This window comes from Pantherophis guttatus, chromosome 1 (assembly GCF_059756535.1).
Source record: "Pantherophis guttatus breed Tessera chromosome 1, ASM5975653v1, whole genome shotgun sequence".
Lineage (NCBI taxonomy): Eukaryota > Metazoa > Chordata > Lepidosauria > Squamata > Colubridae > Pantherophis > Pantherophis guttatus.
In genome coordinates, this window is record NC_142063.1 from 140,037,507 (window position 1) to 140,050,486 (window position 12,980).

The following is a 12,980-nucleotide window of genomic DNA, read 5'->3' on the forward strand; positions in this document are numbered from 1 at the left end:
CATAGATTACAGCATTTTCTTTGGGGTTTTTTTCCCCCAAATAATGTGCTTCTGAGTTATTTGTTTATTTTTTATTTATGTATTCATGTCAATATTGCTGCCAAATATATTTTAGTTGACCAAGACCTGGGAATGCAAAGAAAAGTCTTCCGGCTCATATCACTATGATTGTCCCAGCAAAAAGAAGTGAAAAGGCTATTAATTTTTTTAGAAAGGAGCATTCTAATCTTATTGATGATGAACAGGCAAAATATGGGGCTTTAATAGAACTTGCAATAGTGCTGTGATTTCTCAACAGAAAATATTAAGAGAAAACAGCCAAATTAGTAAATAATTTCTCCACCAGGTTCCATGCATGATTTTTCCTTGTGGAATTCTCCAAAGGAAGTATGACTTAGGTGAACCCATACTGTCATGCATGCACACCAAGGATCAATCCTTTTAGAGGTAGAGAATAAATACAATTTCATACAGTAATAAATGTGAAGTGCCTTTGGCTCTTAAGTTACATGTCGCTTTTTCACTCAAGGCTATACTAATGAATGAAAAAGGCTTAACAAAAAACAATCATGATCCAGCCAAACTTAAGTGTTTTTTCAAAGCCTCGGTGATTTCAAACAGAGAGATTAAAGGATATATAAATGATTAGATCTCTCTCCTTGAAATCAGTGGGACTCTAAAAATATTTTAACATTGGCTGGCTTGAATTTCAAACAATAAGCATGTTAAATACACAAAATATAACATTCGGCATGTTACATCATGGACAAATTCCTTGTGTGTCTAACCACACTTAGTCAAATAAAGCATTCTGTTTCTCTTCTCTTCTCTTCTCTCTCTTCTCTTCTCTTCTCTTCTCTTCTCTTCTCTTCTCTTCTCTTCTCTTCTGATGTCTGCACATGGAAATTACAGTCCAAAGGATTATGGATGGAACTTGGAGCTACAGCAAACAGACATATGTTCCAAACAACAACAAAACAGGATCAACTCTTGGCTGCTACAAGGATGTGTGCCATCTCTACCTACATTTGCTCCTGATTAATGGGAAAGTAAAATTAGTGGTCTTTTTTAAAGCAAACATCAAGAAAGCTTCCCCATTCTTCTATTTCCCTAAGACATGATTGAGTGTCTTGTAGCCCTAACCACACATGCAGCCTCAGAGAACCTCATTTTTTAAAAAAGGGAGGGGACTTTGATAATATAGTATTTCATTTGATACTTTGTCTAATGTATAAAAAGCTTCTAAATAATGCATGTTGATTTTAGCAAGAGAAAGTTAATCCATTTTCAATTAATGCATAGCTTTTAGTTGATCCAGAACTCTCTAAATTGATAAAGAGTGTTACCCAGTGAAATGAGGTATCGTTTTATGAAGAAAGGAAGCACAGGTTGCATGATCTGTCTCCTAGCCCATTAATCCTTCTGCGTCCTCAAATTCTGCTTCATCATAAATTTAGTACTTGGATGGTGTATCCATCAAATCCAGTACAACACATTCAATACATGAGGGATAATTGTGTGAGGCAACTTTGTATGTCATAGATTGAATCACATCACATGGAGTTTATCGTAGCTGCATCATTTTTTATGTGCCCATACCTTGGAGGCAAAGGTGATTTTTATTAACACATGTTCTTTCCGACTTGACCATTGAGGAAGGGGGAAGGAGAAATGGCTGTGATTTACGTGGCTGAGGAAATGTCTTCGAGCACCTCAGCCAGTCTGGTGCTCCCACAGTGACAGATGAGCAAATGCCCATGGGTGTTGACAGCATGGTATTTATGGTATTTCCTTCTGAGACAATTAACTAACATATGCCAAGACCACGGGGATTATCTTTGAGCTACACAGTATGTAACTTTATCTGAAGAGAAATATAATATTTTATAAGCTTGACAAACCATAAGAAAGATTAAATTGATTCAGTCATTTTAATAATGTGGTTGAGCATTTTTTTTTCCTTTGAGTTTTCAAGATTTTCGCTTTAGCCTGGATAAAACCCATTATGTTAGAATATATCAGCTTCTTCCTGAACTGTTTCATTCTATAACATACTGAGCATCTTAATCTATTGGAAGTTTCCAAGGACTTGCCGAGAAATTTGATCAGCCACATAGTTAATTTAAATCCATTGGCTTCCATAATCAGATGCTATTTTAGATTGGCAGCTTTGACTATAACTTAGAAATCCATTTTATGAAGAATATGTTCCAAACTCAGATACATCTTTTTGCATTGTACAACTATTTATGACAGGTGCTAAATCAGGGTTAATAATGTCACTTGCTATTGTTCCAAAGAGATTTGCTCGGGAATCACATTTTCCTTCTGTTCATTGATAATAAGCCTCATAACCATATAATCAAATAAAATAAACAGTTCTGAAGAATCCTCTTTCTCTTCCTCCTGGCTATAGAGGTAGAGTGGCAATAAATGAGCACCTAATAAAAAATATAATGTATTTTTAATAAGGAATATGGCTTTACTTAGGTATTAAAAATAGGTATCTGTAAGGGGAATGCTTGTACTGAAAAGGTACGAAAACATATAGCGCTATTATCAAATGTGTAAACTAATTAAAGGTGTCCTTTTGTACTTCACTCTGGGACTGAATACCCAAGATGCCCACATATAAGCAGCTTTCATTAAATTACGTATCAGTAATACACATATGTACTGTCTTTTTTGTTTGAATGACCCTGTAATCCCTTGCATTGGGGTGGAGTCAGGGCGACTAAACAGAGCTTGAACATTTACTGGCCGGATGCCCTTCCTGATGCCTTTGTGGAGTTCACAGCAGACAATTACTCATTGTGCCCAGAGACAGAAATATCTGCCACTATCTAGGATCGAATTCACAGCCTCCTGATTGTGAGGTGAGAGCTTGACCTCTAGGCCCCCACACCACTCACACATATATATTGCCTATAGCATTAAAAATACTACGCTAAAGTAGAGCCGCAAAATATCTCTTATTATCCAGGAACTGATTAACTGTACTATAATTTCACTTAGAACACAGTAGTTTGGAGATGTCTGTTTCTTGTTAAGGTTTCTGCTCATCAGAAAATAATTCCACTACATGTTCAGCTAAAATTAATGTTTCTGAAATGCTTGTAAAAGAAATATTGCAAAAGGAAAAAAAAGGGAAGAAATTTCTAAGTGCAGGATATTTCTAACTAACATCTTCAATAAAATAATCATTCACCTTAGAGAACAAAGCACAAATGTTCTATGAATTGTCTGAAGAGGCGCCTGAACACTCTGAATTATCATTGCTATATAACATAAGATAACGATGGGAAGCTCTAGAGAGGACATTAGGTGAAATTATGGATGAACTCTTTGGCAACTAATAGATCCTTAATGGCTTTCCAAAACAGCCTATAATCTCCTATGATGTTATCTCTAGAGAGTTTTCTTGATATATTATGTAATAATTATAGCTCTACAGTATAGACAATATATTGAAGCAGACTGGCTGCTTTACTAGAAAATTTGGGGGAAATCATACAAGAAATTTAAACTATTCCCCCTCCTCTCTTGCTATTCCATCTATGTGTTTCTAAATGGGAAGGGAAGAGAAGAGAAGGGGGCAGGGGAAATTGGGAAGGAGGAAGGGGAAGAGGAAGGAAAAGGAAGAGAAGAAGAGGGAAGGGGGAAGGAGGAAGGGGAAGGGGAGGAGGAAGGGAAGGGAAGGGCAAACTCATTTCAACAACTCCATTTGTTACATCTCTCCATATATTTCTATCCTTACAAACCATCTTTGCTTCCACTATGTTCATGAGCCACTTCATGGATTGCTTTTTGTTCTTTAACAAACTCTTACTTCTATATAGCAAAGTGGCCAGAACCATACTCTTGTACACAGTTATTTCAATGGTTATTATAGTGCATTCATATCACAATAAGTGGGTTAATGAGGAGGAACCCAAGCCCAACAGAATGTTTACCCTGTGAAACAAATAGCAACTTGTACAAAAGGAAAAGGGAATAATAGTTTTTCTCACTATTGCACTGCTTTACAGACACCTACATGTAAGGTGCATTTTATATCACTTCAAAACCTTGATCTCTCTCCCAGTCAGGGCTACGTATATAATCAGTAGTGACCATTTGCTGCCTCATGAGCAAAGGAGAGAACATAGTCTATAAGAGCTTACATTTGTCAATAATACTGATTCATAACTAAGAAAAGTATTATTATATTAATTTATGTGCAAAAGAACAATAACAAAATGCAACAACAATAAGCAAGGTATGTACTAGAACAATTCTGGAAGCCTTCAGTAAAGAGTTAATTCCTGATCCTGTGATTCTGGGGGAAAGTGCACACATGCACATGGACACACACACCTACACACCTACACACACACACACACACACACACACACACACACACACACATTATTGTAATTAGCAATTATGTTAGGCTTTAAAAGAAGTGTCTACAGAGTGTTGAAATTTACAAGACATGGCAGAGTGATATCAATATGCATTTTACTGGTCAGGTTTCTATTTTTTTTTTTCTTCTTCTAAGGGGAAAAAAATCCTAATAGCTATCAAAAACACTCATTATAGGCTAGTCTGTAATTTGTTGAAGTAAGGCGTTTTTTGTTTTTTTTCCTGAAGGTATAATGGATGCTCCGTGGAACAATTATTTTAAAAAGACAACTTCATCCCAGCTTGTCTCATGCCAGCAGAACTGTTTAAGAGCCGAGGATGCATAATTCACTATAGAAGAGCTGTCAGATCGTAGAATACCTTTAAATTATCAAAACTTCACAGTGCTAGTCAGATATAATTATAATGGAAATGTATCAGGGCAAACATCTTTCAAGAAATGATTTCCTAGGGAAAAATATTATGTCAAAGTGACTCTTGATTCCAAAGGGATATAGATTATCCAGTTTTATACCTGAATATTTTCTTTACATATGGAATACATGGTAACAAAGCAGCAAGTACAGAAGCATTAATAAAATCCCATTGGAAATCATTGCCCTGAAGAGCTTGTCATAAGCTCCCAGGATAGATAAAACAGTGTAATGATGTATATATTACTTCTGTTATACAACAGGACAAGACAGCTTTCCATCAGCCTTTCAATTATATGATAAAACCAAACGTTTGAGCTTCAGAGGAGAACATGGAGAAAAACCATATTTTTATGTCCCTGTCTGAGATTGTTTTACATTAACAGTACATTCTCTTGATAAAAGTCCATGTCTTTCAAAAAAAAAAAAAAAAAAAAACACCACCTTACTACTTTTTGATAGCAAATGCTCTAAAAATGTACCACAGAATTTTACAAGGTTCATCAATGTACTTAACACTTCTCAAAGTTAATATGCAGTTAAAGAGACTGACTCTATTATCAAAAATGATTGGTGATATGTATTCATTATGACTTTCAGAATTGTATAGAAATGCTGTATGTTTGTTGTTCAGTATACCAGACTGGGTACGTTAAATGCCAGGCTGGTATTTAGACCATCAACATTGTCACAGAGGAATTCAGGTTTGGAAATTAAAATACTGTAAACCTTAACATTTGTAAGTACAACTTCCAGAATTCCCCAGACATTTTTAAGACGAACTCTTAAAAACATTGAGATAGACCACCAGTAGTGTAAGTGTAAGGCAACTTTCTATATTTCTGTTGCATATAAAAATTGTTATGTATTACAATGTGTGTGTGTGTGTGTGTGTGTGTGTGTGTGTGTGTGTGTGTGTGTGTGTAAGCATGCTGTAGGAATAACATACCAAGCATAAATACACTTCAATGGCAAGTGGACCTGGACTTGCAACCATTTGTTTAGTGACTGTTCATAGGTCATAGGTTTAGGACAGGCTGTCTATTACACTACCACCATTACTAGAGTTACTCATTCAGAAAACATACCACTGATACTTTTTGGGTTCATAACCAGACTGAGAGTTTAGAATATTAATTAAAAGAAGATTTCCTGCTGTTTCCTCAATTCCAAGGTTGCTGATTCTTCTTATCAGAAGTTACTAGAAAACTTGAAGAAACAGAAGTAACTAGAAAAAGTTAACAAAAAATATCACAGACAGTGCATGCCAAATGATGGTGTTACTTCCATCTAAGACATTTTTTTTTCTTGGTAGAGGAGTCACCTGTTGAGAGAAGTCACTTTAAGTCCTGTTAAAATGCAGTTTTACTTTAATGTTCGTAGGAACATCTTCTGCCCCAAATGATGGTCACTATCAGCATCTGACATAGTTAGGGAGATATTGAAGATCATGCATGGCCTCCAATTTGCATCCTTTTTCATTGGCCAGGTGGTTATTTCTAGCTTTCTATCCTGCAACTTTGTCATTTTTTTCTTCTTTTGCTATAAACACTGCAGGTTGTTCTGAGAACATTCTGAAGAATACAGGTAGAACATCAATGGTTTGCTTATGCTCAGCTGTCAGAAAGATTTAAACTGTAGAATTTCAATTTTACAAATGAGAAAACTGATTTTGAATGGGATAGGTATACCAATAATGAGCATGTTGCTGCTAAGATGTATAAACTCTTATTGTAAATGTATATGGAAGATAAATAAGTTAAAGACTGTATGATTAAATGGGCAAAAGAAACCTGAGAGATAAAATGATGCTTGATCAATGGGAGAATATGTGGAGTAAGGACTGAAATGTACATAGAATAATAACTTGAAAGAGAACTTTTATAAGATGATGTATCACTGGCATTTAACACTGCATAAATTGTCAAAGATGTATGTATAAAGGTGTGCCTGAAAATATAATCAATCTGAAGGTACCTTTTATCATCTATGATGGACATGTAAGACAGCTGAGAAATATGGGGATGAGATCTATACAGAGAATTCTTGGAATGAATGTACAATTAATACCAGAATATTTTTCTTTTGGTTTGATGGATAAACAGCTTGGGAGAAAAAAAAATCCCTGGGACTTTGTTTTATTATACCATATATATATAGTAGTAAATAGTAAGACTTTTGTATGCACAGAGATGGAATGATTTACAGATTCCCACGACAGAAGAATGGATGGTGATATTAATGGAATTGGTGGAGATCACAAAATGGACTATTTTGATTAAAGAAAAGACTTTAATTTTGTTTGCATTTGGAAGCCACTTTTTCATTCTTTTTTCTGCTTGAAACTAAAAGAAATGAAACTTGGGATTTGATTCTTAGAACTGTGATTACAAAAATACGGTGTATTACTGTTAATTTTAGAATAAGAGGATATTTGTATCTGTGCTGAAGAAAGTGGGAGGTTGCTCCTTTTCTCATTTTAACATCCTTTTCCTTTCTTTGTACTCTTAACCTCATCTCTTTCCCTTTTCTTTTCTTTTTCCCATTTCTTTCTTTTTCTAGTTTTGTTGAAAAAAAAACATAGGTAGAAGACAATAGATTCATAATGTTTGTCAGAAGTAGCCAACAGAAAGGAAACGGGTATGTGAAGGGCAAGACCGAAGGCTAAAATGATCATTCCAGTTCGTTACATTAGAAAATATCTTCTCTAGCATAGATGCTGAATGAATTCTCTGTCATTTTTACATCACCTCTTCATCCATTGTCCCTTTCGTAAAACCTCCTGCGCCATTTGCAAACCAATGAGAACTAGAATGTCTTGATAAGAAATCATCAGTGGCCATGTTTGGTATCTGCCACAGGATGTAGCATTGCATAACATAATACAAATTAAGTTGCTAAATTGGTTTCATATCATCTGATTTCCTGGCAGACCTTAGAGTGTTAAGTGTTTACTAAACAGAAAATTGGAATGCACAGAGCATACAAAACAACAATTTATTAACACATTGACAGTAGTAGCACAGCTTACTAATCATGGCTCACCTATGATTTTCAGGATTAAATGAAATTCTTTTCCGGTGGTTCTGGGGATACAAAAAAGCTGGTTTGCTAGGCAACTTGTGCCATCATTATGTTACCTTTTTTTCTCCCCTTGCTCCTTCTTCATTTAATACTCCAAGATAATTGCTCAAATGGAGTTTTAAAATTAAGGCTATAAATACAAATTTGGGTTTTGCAGGACATCACATTACGGACTTTTAATGAGTCAACAAAAATGCAAGTTTCTGCTTTCTAGAACACCACATGTAGGCAATTTTCTAATAATGAATAATAAATATATTTTAATAGCTATTCTGTTTCCCGTGCCACATATGTGATTTAAAGGCAGCATGGGGGCCTTTCCATCAGCCCACCAGTTGCTCTGGGGGGTGTAGAGAGGTCCTCATGATGAGCTACTGGTTAAGAATGCTCAAGATGTAAATGACTTGTTTTCCCTGAATAAGCAATTTCTTTATCCAATATGGACTTTTTCTAAAGATGAACTGGTTGCAATTAGTGATTTTTGCATTATCTACTATATTTTCAATTGTGCAATTACAATTACCAGTGCTGTGACTAAAGCATTGTCTTGTAAATGGTTTTACACTTTAGAGGATAGAATCTACAACTGGGGGGGAAATACCAGTCTTTATTCCTGGCTTTTTGAATTCAACACTGGTTGATATCAGGGAATTATGGACCTGATCTACCTATTTTAAACCTGATTGAATCCAGATTTTAAATAAAGTGAAGGCTGTAAGGCAATGGTTAATGGCTAGAAATCAGGATGTTGTGAGTACTAGTCGTACCTTACATACAAAGCCAGCTAGGTGATTTTGGGGCAGTCATTTTCTTAGATGAAAGCAGTGGCAAACCACTTCTGCCTAGACTTGGCCACATAGTCACAAGGATTCAAGACTGACTCAAAGGTATGTCTCTCTGTGTGTGCTCAGGGCTATATACAAAGACTCCGGGATGTGCTGTGCTTTAGTGTTTAAGCACAACCTTCTCCAAAGTTAAATGCCTCAAGTTCTTTTTACTTACAACTCTCATCATCCTTCAACATTAGCAATGTTAACTGATGGAACCTACAGGAAACAACTCTTGATAGATCTATGATGCAAAAGGCTCTTTGGGGAGTTGATGTTTTTATAATGTGGATGCAATGTGACACAGATGGGTCTGACAAGATTAAGTGGCTGTGGGTTTTACACATACACACGCCCCCTGTGTGTATGATCTTCCATCATAAAGTCTGAATGGTTAGCATTTTATGAAATTCTTCTAGGAGAATTTTATAGAGTGCTAACCATTCAGACTTGGAAGAGCAAGGTGGCAGTCATGATCAAGAAAGCCTTTGCACAAATACATTTGTGTCTGTGTGGAATGTTCCTAGATCAGGAGGTCCCACTTATGGTCACTCATGCTCTAGTCACCTTACGATTGGATTGTTGCAATGCACTCTACATGGGGCTGTTCGTGAACAATATTTGGAAGCTTCAATTGGTGCAATCTGCAGATACAGCGTTGGGCGTATCACAGGATGTTCATATAATACAGCTGATACATATGCTACACTGGTTTCCAGTAGGCTGCTGAGTACAATTCAAGGTGTTGGTTGTCCCTTTTAAAGCCATACATGCTATGAGGGTGTGTTACTTCAAGGAAGTCTATTCCTGAATATTTTTGTCCATTCCACTGGATCTAGCAGAGTAGAAATATTCTGGGTCCTCTTGGTGAACCAGTGTCACCTCGTAGTTCCTAGGAAATATGCCTTCCCTGTCATTGTACCTGCCTTACAATAGTCTCTCTTTAACATGGTTCTAAGCTTGCTGGCCTTCCAAAAGGCAGTGAAAATCTGGCCTTTTCCTCAAGACATTGGTTAAAATGTTCAGTGAGTTGTGGTATGGGTATGGGTGTGTAGATGATATGTTGGTAAAATTTGGCAGGAATACTCAATTTGGTTTTATATGATTTTTTTTTCAGTTAGTCTAGATAACTGTATTATGTTTTATCTGTGTTCATCTTCCAGAATTCCACTATCTGGATTTCTTAAATCTTATATATATTGTAATTTTTTATAATCTAAACAAATGAGATGATAGATAGATAGATAGATAGATAGATAGATAGATAGATAGATAGATAGACAGATGAGAGAGAGAGAGAGAGAGAGAGAGAGAGAGAGAGAGAGAGAGAGAGAGAGAGAGAGAGAGAGAGAGAGAGAGAGATGTAACTTCAGGTTGTGTCAGAAAATTTATAAGTTGCCACTGAAAAGTTTCAAAATAATTTAGAGTTGCTTAAGCCAAAACAGTTTTGATAACAATCATGACATTTCTCTCAGGACTTATAAAGGTAGTGGTTTCCCCTATTCAGTTGCTTCTGACTCTAGGGTGTGGTGTGCAGCTCCGTTTCTTACCCGAGGGAGCCAGCATTGTCCAAAGACATTTCCTGTCAGGCCTGGAAGCCATCTTTGCATTGGATCTTCAGGCCTGCCACATTTAGTGCTGTGGGAAATTTGGAGGGGAGATTGTATGGAACAGGGGAGATATATAACAACATTCCTTTCTCTGAGAATTAAGGACATTTCGTCCTGCACCTGGAGTGATGGACTGGGAAGCATCTCCACTTGGGACGGTGCATTGATTGGGACATGTGGGTGCTGGGCAGGGACTTGGACTTTTCTATGGGTGGGGAAAACCTGGAAGCTTTCAGTTCAGGTTTTCCCAGATGTGCCAATATGACATCTCTAATAAAATGGAACTTTGAGGAACTTCTAGCCTTGGAGCCTTCTTTCATTGGGGGTGTTACTTGGAACCCTGACATTTCCATGATCATATGGCCAGCATAACTATACACCAAGGCACATGGAACACTGTTACCTTCCCAACAAAGTAGTACTTATTTATCAAAATTAAGTGGATGTGGGTGCTTTGCATGCTTTTAAACTGCTAGGTGGGCAGGAGCTAGGATAAGTAACAGGAGCTCACTCTGTCACATGGTGCTCAAGTCTCGAACCTGCACTGTCACTTTTCCAGCTGACAATCTCAGTGTCTTTAACCACTAAGCCACCATATTCTTTCAGGACTTGTGCCCACCTGGAAATTGCAATTATGATAACATTTCACCTAAAATTGAATTTGCTAGTGCTTGTCAGTAACTGAAAGTAGAAAATTATCATATTTTTCGGATATAAGATGCACCAGAGTATAAGACAGTTTTGGGGGAGGAAAATAAGAAAAAAGCTGATTGGCAGGTGGATCTGCCTCCCGGAATACCCCCAATCAGCTGTTCCCAGAGGTGAATTTTAGCAATAGGTTCCTTGGTTGTGAGCTCCGTGCCTTGCTTTTTTTTGCTTTTTTTTCTGCCTATGAAACTTTTGAAACTCCATTTCAGAAAAAAACTTTTTTCCTGCCTCTGAAAGCCTCTGAAACAGAGCTTCAGAAAAAAAGCCTCTGAAGCAGGGGTGAAATGCTCCCAGTTCGGACCGGATCGCCCAATCCGGTAGCGATGGAGGCGGGTGGTTCGGAGAACCAGTAGCAAAAATCCCTGCACCCCTCCCCCGTGCCCAGCTGAGCTGCACAATCATCAGAGGTTTTTTTTAAAAAAAAATTAAAAGCATTTTTTCTATAACCTCTTCGGCAGAAAAAAGCTTTTAAAAGTAAAAAAAAAAGCCTCAGAAGATCATGCAGCTCAACTGGTCTCATCAAATGCTTTTAAAAGCCTCTGACAATTCCAAGCTGAGTTGCCTGATCAGCAGAGGCTTTTTTTCTTTTAAATGCCTCTGATGATCCAAGCTGAGCTGCCTGATGGGCAGAGGCTTTTAAAAGAAAAAAAGCCTCTGCTGATCAAGCAACTCAGCTGGGATCGTCAGAGCCTTTTGAAAGCATTTTTTACAACCTCTTTGCTGAAGAGGTTGTAGAAAAAATGGTTTTAAAAGTAAAAAACAAATTGGCCACGCCCACCCAGTCACATTCCCCCCCCCCCACCAAGCCATGCCTACAGAACCGGTAGTAACAAATTTTAGATTTCACCACTGCTTGGAAGCTCTGTTTGGGGGCTTCTTTTCTGAAGCTCTGTTTGGGGGCTTCTTTTCTGAAGCTTCTTTTCTGATGCTTTTTTCAGCCTCTGAAACCTCCGTTTGAGAAGCTGGGCAGGGCTACATTTGGAATATAAGATGCACCCTCTTTTTTGGGGGGGAAAAGGTGCGTCTTATACTCCGAAAAATACGGTATTCAGAAGAGTCCATATTTTTCTAAACAGCAGAAAACACTATCTTCAAATGAATTGAAGAATTCTTTTTTAACGCTAACAATGATACATCCCGTATTCTAGTCTTATCCTGGTTATTTCAAAAAGAAATTCCAGTAAAAGTAATTAATGGACAAATAGAGAACTAGAATACTACTGTCACTTCATTAAAAAGAGGAGGAAGAGACAGAGAAGGGCAGCTAGGCATCTTTGACTAAAATCCCATTTATTTACAGTAGTAGCAATAGCATTTAGACTTATATACCATTTCACAGTGCTTTACCGCCCTCTCTAAGCAGTTTACAGAGTCAGCATATTGCCCTCAACAATCTGGGTCCTCATTTTACTGACCTCAGAAGGATGGAAGGCTGAGTCAACCTTGAGATTCGAACTGCCAAATTGTAGGCACCTCACAGTCAGCAGAGGTAGCCTGCAGTACTGTATTCTAACCACTGTGCCACAATGACTCTTAGAAAGTTATTAAATAATGATGGCCATATCTGAACTGTATCTCCTAGGCCCATGATGGGGAACCTATGGCACGTGTGTTACAGGTGGCACGCGGAGCCATATCTGTGGGCACGTGAGTGTTGCCCTAGCTCAGCTCCAGTGCACCTGCGTGTGCCGGCCAGCTGATTTTTGGGCCTTCTGGGCCTACCATTTCCAGCCTCCGGAGGGTGGGGGAAGCCATTTTGGGAGCCTGGGAAGCCCCAGGCTCCAAGAAAGTCTCTGGAACCTGGGGAGGGTGAAAAATGGGCCTTCTGGGCCCACTGAAAGTTGGGAAAGGGGCCATTTCTGGCCACCAGAGGGCCTCCGGGGGTGGGGGAATCTGTTTTTGCCCTCCCCAGGCTCCAAGAAAGCCTCTGGAGC